Source organism: Hesperophylax consimilis, chromosome 25 (assembly GCF_061612785.1).
Source record: "Hesperophylax consimilis isolate HC1 chromosome 25, BYU_Hcon_1.0, whole genome shotgun sequence".
NCBI lineage: Eukaryota > Metazoa > Arthropoda > Insecta > Trichoptera > Limnephilidae > Hesperophylax > Hesperophylax consimilis.
In genome coordinates this window covers 23,908,861-23,923,260 of record NC_142860.1, presented here as the reverse complement: position 1 = coordinate 23,923,260, position 14,400 = coordinate 23,908,861, and the positions used below count along the sequence as shown (strand labels likewise).

General features: G+C 33.5%; 2 long non-coding RNA genes and 1 other non-coding gene across 3 annotated transcripts; 1 reads left to right on the top strand and 2 right to left on the bottom strand.

Moving 5' to 3' along the window:
* The first annotated feature begins 366 nt into the window (after positions 1-366).
* On the top strand, positions 367-439 carry TRNAY-GUA (transfer RNA tyrosine (anticodon GUA)). Its single transcript has one exon. It is a non-coding gene; the product is annotated as a tRNA-Tyr (tRNA).
* Positions 440-4,065: 3,626 nt separating this feature from the next.
* LOC149411693 (uncharacterized) lies at positions 4,066-7,619 on the bottom strand. Its single transcript, XR_016304809.1, has 3 exons — positions 7,463-7,619; positions 5,486-5,615; positions 4,066-4,148 (listed from the first exon to the last, which is right to left on the bottom strand). It is a non-coding gene; the product is annotated as an uncharacterized LOC149411693 (long non-coding RNA).
* A 3,312-nt stretch (positions 7,620-10,931) lies between these two features.
* LOC149411692 (uncharacterized) lies at positions 10,932-13,687 on the bottom strand. The gene is made up of 3 exons (XR_016304818.1): positions 13,571-13,687; positions 12,692-12,804; positions 10,932-11,053 (listed from the first exon to the last, which is right to left on the bottom strand). It is a non-coding gene; the product is annotated as an uncharacterized LOC149411692 (long non-coding RNA).
* Between the last annotated feature and the right edge of the window lie 713 nt (positions 13,688-14,400).

Sequence of the window (14,400 nt, the reverse complement as noted above, 5' to 3'; positions counted from 1 at the left end):
GGGTTCGAGTCCCAGATGTGACCGTTTCCTTTTCTGATTTTTCTGTTTCAGATTTTCGTTTAGAAATCACTAATATTGTCTTCAATATTTAAATATTACAATTTGAGGTTTTACTCAATAAAGTTATTCCGAAAAATAAATATTTATTCTAGACTTGCAGAAAAGTCAACAGATGTCGCACATTAAAAAAAAAAAAAGATAAGTTTATCTAAAAAGACACTGTCTGGATTGCATTTAGTTCGGGTTGAATCTTGCGATCATACATAAAGATAGTTGCCAATAAAAATGTGCGGTGAAAAAATGAAGACAATGTTAGTGGTTCTTATTCGAAGTATGATACAGTTAAAAGTGACCGAGGGGAATAGGGTCCCATTAGCTCAGTCGGTAGAGCACTGTCCCGTAAAGACAAGGGTCCTGGGTTCGAGTCCCAGATGTGACCGTTTCCTTTTCTGATTTTTCTGTTTCAGATTTTCGTTTAGAAATCACTAATATTGTCTTCAATATTTAAATAAGATGTACATTATTATCTGTAAAAGCCCTATGGGCGTTTATATAAATAATTCTACTTAAGTTCTGTCATCATTTTATCTTGGTTAAGCAGTTTCATAATATAATAACAAACTACAGGCGGAAAAATAGGTATTTAAGGTTTACTCGATAAAATATGCCGAAAACTACCAATTTTGACAAAAACATAGCACAGCCGCATTTTTTAAGGATATGCCAACAGAATAAGATATGCTCACAGAAACATCTGTCACAACTGACCTCCAAACGTTGCGCGCAGGCATCGCCAGGCATTACCGGCCATTTGGTCTTTTCCTAATATTATGTCATGTACACATTATTATCTTTTTTTTCTTTATAAAATTGTTAATAACATGTTAGACTCCCCTGAACTCCTTAGGCTGATTGACTTTCATGTGCCTAGTAGAACGGTTCGTCAAAAGGTACCTTACCATTGTAACATTGCAGGTACCAAGGCAGAAATAAATTCAGTAATGAACCGACTGCACAATGCAGGGAATAAAATCACATGAACACCAACGGTACTGAATATCTATCAGCCTATAAAAACATTGTTATTAAGTCTGTATGTCTATCTTGATAGCTTTGTAATGATTATAAGTTTTCAATGTATCCAAATTTATAGGAATGTGCATCCTATAGTTTACTCTGTTTGTTGTTTTAAGTTAATATTTCTATATTTGGTACATATTTTAATTGTTATATCTCTTTTACTCTCTGATTATATTAATGTATTTTTAATTGTATTATATGTAAAAGCCCTAATTGGGCGTGTACAAAAAAATAAATAATTATTATTTTCATTTTGTCTATTTTTTCGGAAAATACGTCGTACTGTCTAAATACGTCTGACGGCCGGCATAGTCCAGTGGTAACGCATTGGACTGCCATTCCGAAGGTCGCGGGTTCGAACCCGGCGTGCGCAAATAAATTTTATTTGATTAATTTGTGTTATTTCACAATTAATTAATTAAAATAATATATAGTATATTTGCGGCACGTTCCAGAGTGGAAGATACAACCAGTATCGCCCTGGTGTAAGACCACCATTCAGAATTGAAACGTTGCTCCAAATGGCTTTAGCCGTGTTTAGTGACTAGATCTGAATAGCCAGGTACTTCCCCACCTTCCTCTTTCTCTTCCCCACTTACCTTCAGTCTCACAACATCCCCCAATTGGGGATGCCATAGTCTCACTGGCTCCAGATGGGAGCAGTTGTGACTCTTGTGAGGTATTCACTATAAAAAAATAAAAAAAAATAAAACTTCAGGGTCTGATAAATAATTAATTAAAAATAGAATTATTATTAATTAATTTATCATATTATGTTATTTATTAATAGCTAAAATATCATTCTTGAATTGCTGCATACGTAAAATAATCAGTATTGCTGATTTGTTAAAGTCCTGTTAAAACGGGATAGCATGCCATTTTCTAATAAACTTTTAGTACATTAATAATATATCGGAATCCGTGTTCAGGCACTTTCGTTTGTCATGATAATATACAATGACGAAATGCAAAAATATTAGAAATATTATTTATTCACCATAGCCATAACACATTCGTGTTTTCCGGATAGTTTATGAGGAAACCTGTAAATTTATTCTACAGGTTTTCCAATAAGAGCTGTTATTTTCATATTCAATCGTAAAAGATCAATAGTTTCGTTGCTTGTGTGGCACGTAGCGCTGTCTTGTTGAAAGTAAACGTTGTCCAGATCAATACCGCAATCTCGATAGCGCAATCCATTCACCGTAACTGTTGCTCCAACCTCATTTTCGAAAAAGTACGGTCCAATGACTCCGCCGGACCATAAACCACACCAAACAGTCACACGTTGAGGATAAAGAGGCTTTTCAACAATAACTCTAGGGTTTTCCGAGCCCCAGATGCGACTATTTTGCTTGTTGACGAAGCCACCGAGGTGAAAATGGGCCTCATCACTCAAGATAATTTGCATTCGATTCACTCAAGTGAATTTTAATGCGTTGTTGAAGCGTGTATTGTTCCATTTTTATTAATGACGTAGTTTCTAATTGTCAAATGTCAAAAAATGACAGCTTCAAAAGTAATATCTTCCGAAATAGCGGGCAATTCAAAATAACACCTCTTATTGGAAAACCCTGTATAAAGGCCTTCAGTCCCGTGTTCAAGAGGAACACGAATAATTAGAAGAGATTTTAAATTAATTAGCAATATTTAATATCAACAAGCTTTCTCCGTGTATAACTTCTTGGCCGGATTCAGCTTTTATCATGGTGAAAAAAACATAGTTTTAATCTATTTAAAGATGCCATTTAGAGGTAATGGGTTAAATAGTGCTGCGTTCACTTCGGTTAGAACATTTCAAAAGTGTGTTGATTTGTTACTGTCTCAAGTTGTCATGGAACCGAAATAGGTGAATCTGATACCGCATAAACTAGATTACTGAAGGTTCAAGGGACATGATGTGTGTTACCTATTTACAGGCATTATCTCTCACTCTCCTAAATAATTTAATAATGTTATTACTTGTCAGTGGAAATATACCGCAACGATACATGCCAAGAACTGTGCTAGATCTTCTTCTGTACTATTTCGGGTTCTATGTTCCATGACAATTCAGGACAATAAATGACTAATAAACACACTTTTGAAAATTGATATAATTTTAGTAATGACTTAATAAAAAGTGGTAAAAAACAATAGCTTATAAACTGAACCTAACGCAAATCTATTTAACCATAGATAAAGAAGAACATAAGAAATGCTCTGAGGACCTGTTTCGTGATCCAAATATTGCAATTAAATTTGCAATTCAAAACTGTGTTTACGAAATTCAAATAGGATGGAGATCTACGATGTCAGGCGAGTGTAAGTGAGACAGAGAGCTAGGTTATTGGGCTAAGTATAACACTTTTTCCTTCGATTTCGTATGGAAGACACTTCAAGCTTTCTTCTTTGTTTTATGTCTTTAACCATATTTTTCATCACTCTTCACGATTTTTTACCACTTTTCCAAAGAGGCCAGGAGTCATTTAATTCAGCACAGATGTGCGTACAGGAAATGCGAGAAAATTCTTCGAAATATTTTCTAGCATTCATAAAAAAATATTTCAAACTAGCTGAAGTCACCGGTGTTGCCCGGGCTTTCGAAATCATACGTATATAGTGCAGATCACAGAGATTTTCGAAATCAGATGTACCTAGTTAGTGACCATTCTCATGTTTTGAAGGTCAATTGTGGAAAGTTACATCAAGCTCGGAATAAAACTGTAGATCTGGATAAAAATCAATTAAAAAATTAGAGAAAATTAGAAACATCATTTTTGGACGCGAGGTTTACTGTTCAAAGAACTACTAGTTATAGTGGTATAGCTCGTAAGTTACAGAAGGACATATCTTTAGAAGGAAATCTATGAATTTAGGCAACTTATTCATAGAATTAATAGCGATAAAATTTTTATTTAAATTTTTGATGGTAGTAATGCATATTCTTTAAGAAATTTCAACTAGATTTTTGTTAACAATGTTTTATTGATGAAAAATAATTTACAGGAACAAACAAAAGGGCAAAATCACAGAATTTAAAAAAGCGTTTTTTGTGTTGAATATTCAAACTGAGAGATTCTGGATATCTGAAAAAAAAACATTTTTAGGTAAAGATTTAAGTCTTTGGAAAATGTAAAAGGTTTTAAAATGATTGCATCATTGTAAATTAGGTTTGTATTAAATGAGAAGTTATTTTCTTCGGAGGCAAAATTCAAATTGACATACTACAAGTGTCAATTTCTTTGATTTTATGTACGTTGTATGTCTTGTTGTATGTTTTTTTAGAATTAATTGCAATAAATTCTACTTTCTAGTTTCCCGAACAAGAATATTATTTAAATTTATTCATTAATTCTTTATGTTATAGAAGAAGAAGATATCGTTTTTATTTTTCTGTGTCTTGTTCTGTTTGATGTTTCATTTACATGTATAAGTATTATCTTATTCTTCTATAATATATATATTGCATTGCTGGTATAACCTTCAACAATAAGTTAAAAATATTTTTTAAAAATTTATTATTTGTTAATTCACGTTCTTCATACAACGGTTATGTACCTTGTTTAATTGTAACAATTCCAAGACTGAGCATTTCAAACACTCGCTTGTACCTAGATTACATGAAGTTAGTAATATGTACGCAGATGTAGTGGATCTGTTTAACTGCACAGAAGCTAGGTACAAGAAGGCTATACTATCATATCTTCTAAATCATTACTAATATAAGGTAAGTCGACTCATAATTGTTGATAATATTTTGTATCTACTTGTATCTCCTGCTAGTATTAAATTTATACTTTCTGTCGTCATTTTATGATCAAATGCCACAGTTAATTGTTATTCTGTGACATTTAATTTGGTGTATGGTTTATTTATACCGTTGATATGCATTAAATAAACAAATATATTACGGAGAAGATTCCAAATTTGAGGTGAATAAAAGGTACAAAAGGTCATGGGGCAGTTTGGCAGAGTACTGTCTGCAAGTGTCGATAAAATGTCGATAAAAATGTCGATATTAAATTAAGAATTGTTAAGCAGTGGATGCGCTCTGTTGATTGGCGCGTTCTGTTAAGCAGAAGTCCTACTTAAAAAAAAACAATATTTTCTTTTTTAATAGTCCAAAAACAGTAAATCTATTTGAAATTGAATGTTAAGCGGGAATATTTGATGACATCATATTTTTGTCTAGACCCGAGGGGTTGAACCGCCTTCATCCTTCAGGCTTATTATGGAAGAGCCTCTTTGGTTGTTTGATATTTCCCATCCTTGCTACTTGTCCTGTCCAGCGGAACCGTTCCTGTCTTATGAATGTTGTCATTGGCGGCTATTAAAATAGTACGTAACATATACCAAAATTGTACCTTGCCCATCAGATAAATTTTAATAATACTAAATTAACTTTAATAAATAAAAAAAATACCTTTGATCATTCCTTATCTCCTGGACCGACCACACAAGAAAACAAAATAACCAAACGACTCAATGAAAAGGCAATGTCCACTTCGGGTTCGGTCATTTGCAGAGTTTGACGTAGATTTCTTCTGATGTCACTACAATTAAAATTAAAGAATAAAATGTTATCATTAAATCATGCTATTTACAGTTCTTTGTTAAATTATGTACAACATTCGATGATGCTGTGGACCAAATAAACACTTAACACATGTAATATTCATAATATACTTCGCTGTTGACCCAGCACTTGGGCCGCACAAAAAAGATAAACTGATTGTAATAAATCGAATACAGTTATTATTATTTTTTAATATTTTTATTTTTTGCTGGAGTAATCCCGATGAGTTACAAAACTCATTGTAGGAGGAGAGGAACTTACAATACACAGGTGGAAGTTAATAAACTTCTCAAAACAATACAAATTTTTCTAAACATAAGAAACATATATAAAATAAAACAATTGAAAACAATATATTTTGCACTTTGCCAATCAATAATAGAGTATGGAATTATTGTTTGGGTAGGAGGAACAAACTCGGATATCAATTACATAGAAACCGCACAGAAAATGATTTTAATGGTAATACTAAAAAAAACATAGACTGACTGATACAGACCAAATATTCAACAGCTGTGACGTACTAGATATACGCCAATTATACGTTAAAACACTACTAAAATACATTTTTGACATTTTGACATTTTTGAAAATAACACTAACAGACCAGTTAGACAAGCGTACAAAGAAAACATAAAAACTCCGACAGTAAATTCAAGCTTTGAACAAAGACACTACCAATACCATATGCTATAAAAGCTTTCAACAATGTAAAACTTTAAATTAAAATTGAGGAAAGTAAAAATAAATTCACACACAAAATTAAAAAATGGATTAAAGAACAAAAAAGAAAATATTACCAAAATGTCATAGCATAAAATAAAAATAAAACATAAAACACACATCACTCACAAACACACAAGATCATATTTTAAATAAATTATTTTCTCCTTAAATGTATTATGTAGATTATATTTTCATATTATAAAATGAAGGCCTCAGCACGGGCAAGCCACCCAGTGAGGCCAACATTACTGGAAAACTTTGAAATGTTAAAAATATTGTACCAAATAAAAAAAAACAAAAAAAAAATAGGTACAATTTTACATTAGAATTTCGACATCAAAATTATAAGTTTCGCATACGTAACAGTAAAAAAATGGAAAAATTATCAAAAATTACAAGTTTAAAATACAAAGCAGTATAAAATTGGAAAAGTAGGTAATACTAATAAGTCTTGCAATATAGGTCTTGCAATAGAAGACTTCAAGCGGCATACCGGATGGGAGACGACATCTTCGTGCAAAGGTATTGCACTTTTTTGCAGCGCCTTCTTTTATTCCCTCAGTGTTGCAATTTCTCACCTGATGTTTGGCGGGATTATGTTTGCAAGTACGGGGAGCCAAGGGAGAGGAGTAGATTACCTCTCACCCCAGAAGATAGGGGCAAACGGCCAACGTGGAAAATGCCCATCTCATACAGCACCCCACCGAGAGACAGCCTGGGTTCTCATTGCCTCGCAAAACCTGGTCCGCCATCAATAGGTTAAGGTGATCCCATAGCCGCTGTGCCCACATCATGCACAGATGGGGCCTTAAAGAGTTGCAGACCACTGGAAATGTGGTCAACGAATGCCCGCTACATTCATTCCCAGGTGGGATTGATGAGGTTCACATGGCGACGCCTGAGGCCCTAGAATGACTTGCAGACCTTGGCCGTGAGAATGCTCCCAGAAAAAACTTACTGTTATCAGATCTCAATTAGCCAGCTTCTAGTTAGGTCGACTATCGATTCACCATTGTAATACGCGTATTAATAAATCCCTGATTTATATATATATTTATATTTATTAAGAACCAATATATGATACAACAAAAATCTTACCTGTCAAACTCCCACATTACAGTATGATTCCTGTTATCCCAGCCCTTCATTTTCTTCTCACAAATATCATCCCTTTTTATCGCAGCGACATTACATACAAACGGTTTCTGAAATGATGCAATCAGACAAAATATTTATTAACACATTTTAATGTGAGAACTTTTACAATATTTCAACAACATCACGTGAAAATAAGCCTAATGCATGCACATTTCGAATAAAGAATGAAAATATTCGAATATTGATTTTATTTTGAGGTGTGATGATGAAATACTCTTTTATACAAGATAAGATTTAAAAATAGAATGTTATAATTTTATTTTTGCGGTGAGAATTGACCCGTAAGTAACTTTTTAGTAAAACGTTTTGCTGATTGCAGTCCGAAAAATTTCTTTTGCGATAATTTTGTAACAATCTGGTCGTTTCATTATATCTACGCATTTTAACATTTATTTATTTATTTATATTTTTGAATAAACCAGGCAAACGGCCTATTATGGTGGTAACATAAATAAGAAAATATAAAACAATAATACAATGTTGTACATATATCGTAATACAAATGGAAATACGAAAACAAAAATAATAAATATATACATATTAGACATACGCAGAGGCGGTTCCTTGGTACGTGCATTTGTGCATTGCACTGCTTGTCTTCAATCTCCATATAATAAATTACAAAGACATCTGTGCCCCAGTGATCGATGTAAGAAATTCGTAATTCCCGTCGGGTCATTATTTGAGCTATCTTCTAGTAAAAAAATCCCGCACAAGAGCAAGCGGTCGTGCATACCCAGATATGCACAGAACCAACTTTTACCATACTACTAAAACAGCATCGGGCGGTATCGAGACAGCCCGAAGTAGCCGAAACGGTGACATGAGCGAGACAGATTACACTCTTGACGTCAAATTACGTGTTAGAGCAGTGCAGATACATAACCCATCCGTGCATTATCGAAGTGCTTTGACGGCGAGTGAATTTTGCATCACTTTGATCATGCGTAATCCAATGCGTTTGGAATGGATTCGCTTAGAAATACTAATGTTCAATGTTAACGCAACAACATTAACACATTGGAACTCGTTCGCGGTGAAATCAAACGGTTTCGCTATATTTTCAACGATGAATTGAGTGTCCTTTATTTTCGAGATAATTTTGTATTTTTGTATTATTTAATCAGTTATTTTACAAATATAACTTAGAAGATAGAATGAATTGCAGTAGGTGTTCCCATTCATTAATTTGCTCCACCTAAATTACAGACTAGGTACATTTTAAAAGTGAAATGCACTGCTGGTAATTACAGTCACGGGCCGCCTCTGGACATACGATAATAGGGATAAAGCAAAACCACGTACATCACAAATCCGGGACACTTATTCAAAGCAGCCTCCTAATTTGTATGGGATTTTACAAAAAAAAAAATATTTTTTATTTTTTGCAATTTTTCCTTAAATATTAAAACTTCTTAAAATTAATTAAAAAAAATAATAATAAATGTATTTTTTGGAGGTTCCCATAAGTCATAAATTAGGAGGCTGATTTGATTCAGTGTCTCGGTCTTGTAATGTAGGATGTTTTGGATAAAGTCGGAATGATTTCATACATAAATAATGGATAAAAAATTCACAATTTGCATAATTTCTTAATCTTTGGTTTAATAGTGGTGTTCATTTTAATACTTCTGTGTTGACTTATAGGTTTGAATACAAAGCGTGGTATTTTTTCTTTCTAACTCCGTTGAGAATTATAATAATTATTTTAATAAGATATATCTCACCATGACAGATAAGGAGACACAACTCTTTTAATAAGACCGTATCAGCTGTTCCAAAAATCGAACAAACAGGTAATAGGTGTTTGTACGCAAAGTTACTCAATAAGCTTATCACCGATTTTATTTTAACGTCTATATGAATGATTTGATCGATAAACTCACCTCGGCAAATGTAGGTTCTTACCTGGGAAACATTTGCGTATATGACATAGTTATTTTGTCTCCAATAATTAAAGCATTGAGAAAGCTGTTAAAGATTTTTTTATTACAAGTTAATACATTACAAAATGATAACAAAGTTATAATGTATTATTGTCAGTGATTTTACAAAACTCATTTCGGGAAAGACAACATTAGATTAAGGACAAGACAACATAAATACATCAAAATAAATAAAAGCAGAAGTTATTATAGAGTTCCAAAGAAATAATGTGTCAGTCATTAATAAAACTGCTGAGGAAATAGCTTTCAAGAGCTTTTGCCAATGTTTTTTTGTTCGTTGCCGGAAGTTTTAAATTACTAGGTAATGCGTTATATTGCTTATGTGCAATGTATTGTAAGGAGTTAATTCCAAATTTGGTCGTGTAAGTAGATGACGATAAGTGTATTTGATTTTATAATCGTGTTTTGTGCTGGTGTATGTTGGAATTAAAGACTGGCTTAGTGTTGGTGTGTGAGGAGTGTTGAATTATTTGTAGAATGGCAGTTGTGATGTTATACTTTGGCAGGATCGTAAAAGAAAGTATTTGTGTCTGTGAGTATATATCTTTGATGCATGCATCTCTGATGATCTTATATGCGTAGAATATGCCGTTGAACATAACATGGTCTTCAACCCAACTGAATCTGTGTTAAAGTATTGAAATCAGGCGCAGGCCCTACAAAAGTACTACCAGTCAGCCTAAACGGCACAAAAGTAATTGAAAAACCGGAGGTCAAATACTTAGGACTCATGGTAACATCGCAGCTCAATGATATGGACATTTGGCGACAGAGTAGATCACTGTGCGTCAGAGCAAATATGATTTCTCGACGATTTGATAAGTGTAGCCCAAAAGCAAAAAGGCAACTTTTTAACACACTGCACGACCCTATATACCTCGGAGCTGTGGACCAACTTCAACAAAGCATCTCTAAAAATAATGGAAGTACAGTACAACAATTCATACCGAATACTTTTTGAGCTGTCCTGGTACTGTAGTGCCACTGAGATGTTTGTAGAAGGGCGTGCTCTCGGATTCCGAGCACTAATGAAAAAACGGATCACAAGCTTTCGAACGCGACTAGCTACGAGCGAAAGCGGTCTTTTGATGGTAGCACTGCACTTCTGGCAGGGATCCATTTACAAGCGATGGAGCCAATTCCCGATGTCATAGATTAAACAAATGTAAACTTATATTTTTTTTTTCAAAACTTTAGTCTCATTATGTTTTTTTATATTATTATTATTATTATTTTAGTTTACTGTGTATGTATTTTCTTACAATATTTTTTACATTTACTTTATATATTCTATGTATAATATGGAGCTCGTGGGATTGCACCACCCTCCCCGAGATCTGGAATAAACAAGGAAAAAAATAAAGTTTAGGATTATAAAGAACTAATTTTACCTTATCATAAATAAGCCTTTCTGCAGTTTCCAGCGAAATAATCACATCCTTCCTCTCTTTAGGCATTATGTGCCCCAGAGAAGGCGAAAATGAGACACATTCTGTCGGCTCAAACTCAAATCTGAACATGTCGCTCGTGGAATGGTTTACGATCACAATATTTCTCAGAATTGTGGCATTTAGGTCGCAATATCCTACAAATAATACCAAAACATACCAGAAAACATATATTTTAAAAACTATAGGCCTTAATCATAGAATAAAGAAGAAAACTAGCAGCGACTTCCATACAAATTTGAACGGAAACAAATGTTCTATTTAGCCCAGTAGCTCAACTCTTTGTATCAGCTACACCAAAACCTTCTATGTGATCTAGGAGGTTTTGGTTACACTCACCCGACATTGTAGATTTCTATCCCATTTAAATTTCGTAAACACAGTTATGCGTTGGAAATTCAAGCCTCGATTTAGGCAAATATTTGGATCACAAAACAGGCTCACAAATCTTTGATTGTGTTGTTATGTATTTATTCCCTGGCTATAATCCATCGGGGAATAAAAAGATGCGTTTTGAAAGATTTTAAGTCTCTAAGATATTTGACATTTTTAAAATTATTTTCTTTATAGTTTACACAACATACAGAGGGTTTAAAAATATTATAAAGAATAAATACCAACCATCCAACAACGTTGTACAACAATATGTAAGAGTTACAATAATCCCCTTACTAATAAACGTGTTGTTTTAAACAACCATTTGTCCCACAGTAATGGATATTTATCAGTTGGGTAAAACTTAAAAGACGTTTATTAGTAAGGCCCAAAGTATGTTCAACAACAACAACCCCAACAATAACAAAAATCAACAAAACAAGGGACAGAGATATTTGGGTCAAGTGAAATTGAGTGAGAAGATAAACGAGACATTTAGTGAAGTTCTGGGGCAACCGCTAAATATGTTCTGAATCTTTCCACTACAAAATAAACAACCAATTTTATCAATTTGTTTCTGGCTTTTACCCTTAAAGGGTGTTCTAGGCCATCATTTAAAATTATGGAGAGATGGAAGGTGAATTTATATATTCATTTTGTTTAAATTGGTAAATTTTAAAAGTACATGGAAGATTGGAGTCGAATTCGACTTATGTAGAAGAGATGAGAAGTTGAATGGAGGGGAGGCAATTTTAGATAAGGCTTGATAGAAGAGAGGATATTTGTGAGAAGGACAACCAAAAATATATTATCTAAAGTTCCCACTTCTAGACCACAGAATGTACAATCTGGGGAGTCAAGGACGTGATTTTTAAAAAGGTGAGAAGGAACGGAACAATGACCAATACTAATTTGAATAAGTAAGGAAATTTATTTTTTTGGAAAAATGGGAGAATTGTTGAAACCACGGTTTTGATGGCATAGTCCTTTGTATTGAGGCATAACAGGCTCCCTTGCACTGACTAGCAAAGTGCCAATCTCTGACCAAACGTTACGGATCTATCTTTGTGGATGGAAGAAATGTCAGATAAGGAAATGTGGTTTACGAGGGTAACAATCGAAAATATGTGATGGATTTATTATAAAAATATTTTTAAAATATTTATATGGACTGTATTACACATAAATAACTATGTACATATTTAAATTACCACTAATACATAATTACAGTGGATGTTATATAGTTGAAAGTTGGATAGTTGAAGTGGGAGAAGGTTAAATTAGCTCTTTGGAAAGGAATATAGAAAGTTTTGTGGTTTCGATTGTGGCCAAGTGCGAAGATAGAAGGCTATTTACAGTTCGGAAATGAAATTTTAAATTGTCAAAAATTTTTTTTTTACCAATATTCATGTCATAGGTTATGATAACGTCATCTGCTGATTCTTTTATATCGTCTTCTACCGTTCTAGATGATTCTGATTTGCATTTTGAAAGGATCTTAATCTTCTTATTTCTGGAATAAATTTGAGCATTCATAAGTTTGAGCCTTTAACAGGGAATCCTACCAACCCAAAACTAGATTTCATATATACTCACCCTTTATCCTTCTTACACACTTAATCAATCTTAGGACGGGTTGTTTTACGGAATTTTAACGATTCATCAAATTTCAAATTTGATATTCAAGTTCTTTGACGATTATTTTCAAGTTATATTATTTATTTATTTAAATATAAACGTTTTGGAATCATTCACATAAATATAAACTTAAAAAGTATAAGGTATGTAGTGGTACGCCACCCGAGTCGGACGGTGTCAAGTACTACTTATTACACAGTGCCAAGCGCTAAAGTACCTAGGCCATCATAGAACATACTGGAAATTTCGGCCGTTGCTCAGCGTTAAGGGTGGCAATGTTTGTAGCCATTGCAACTAGAATATTTGGGAACGTTCTTAGGTGCAACTTGAATCATATTGGGACCTTATATTCGCGACAGAGGGAAAATACTCAGTCAGTATACTACACGCTACGTTTTAACGCGCTAATAAAAATAACTTACTTCTTTCGCGCCGCAATTACTTAAATAATCTTTGATGTAATAAATCTATTATAAATCATGGCTTACTTTCAACATCGAACACATCTTCGACCTTCGCAACAGGTATAAAGTATACAGCATAAAGTATAATATACAGAAATTGAAAATCGACTTTGAAATTTGATGAATTGTTCAAATTCTGTGAAACAACCCCCTTTAATCTTTCAGTAAGACACTTACATCAATGCTTTAGCAGCGCTGGTGATGGAAGAACCGGATTGCCTGCTTATCCGGACACTTTTTGGCCTTTCTTCGGCTTGATGGCAAATTTTCTTACATGAAACTACATCGATCCCGGCTATGTTTATGAAGGTGAAATAACTCTTGCCAACTACGGACACCTTAAACAAAAATATGGATCGCCAATTACTAATGCAGTACCATATATTATTCCGAATTTGTTCTTCTTTATTCTGGAATTTAACATTGAACGTAATTCTGTCAAAATGTCTTCAATTTTGCCTAAGCATTCGAAACTAGCAGCTCTTCGTTGGTGAACGATTTCTGCTTCTTTTCGAAGGACCCCGTTCGAAGTCGTTCAATTTCCAATGGTAATTTGTTGGTCGTACCACATCATCACATTCCTAGTATAGTCCCACTTAAGGTTGAATATTTTTATGAAAATGTCGTTAGTTAACTTTGACTTGTTACTATTCAATTATTTGATAAACGAGCTTCCAAAACAATTACAACGAATGACGTTTCAGTACATATAAACTTGTTTATCTCACAAAATGTCGCAAGAAAGAAAGATTCTTATGTTTATATAGATATATGACAAAGATTAAATATAAATTAAACAAAGACATTCAAAGAATATTTGTGTGTGAACGAAATAAACAATAGGACCGGGTGGCGTTTTCGTTTTCAAAAGTTGTTATGAATACCACATTCTCCATCACTGGTGTGACTGAAATGACAAGATATGCTTACTCACTTAAACTAATACGAATACGGAATACAGTATGAGACGACATACTTACTGCCAGTAGATTTTCCTTATTACACTT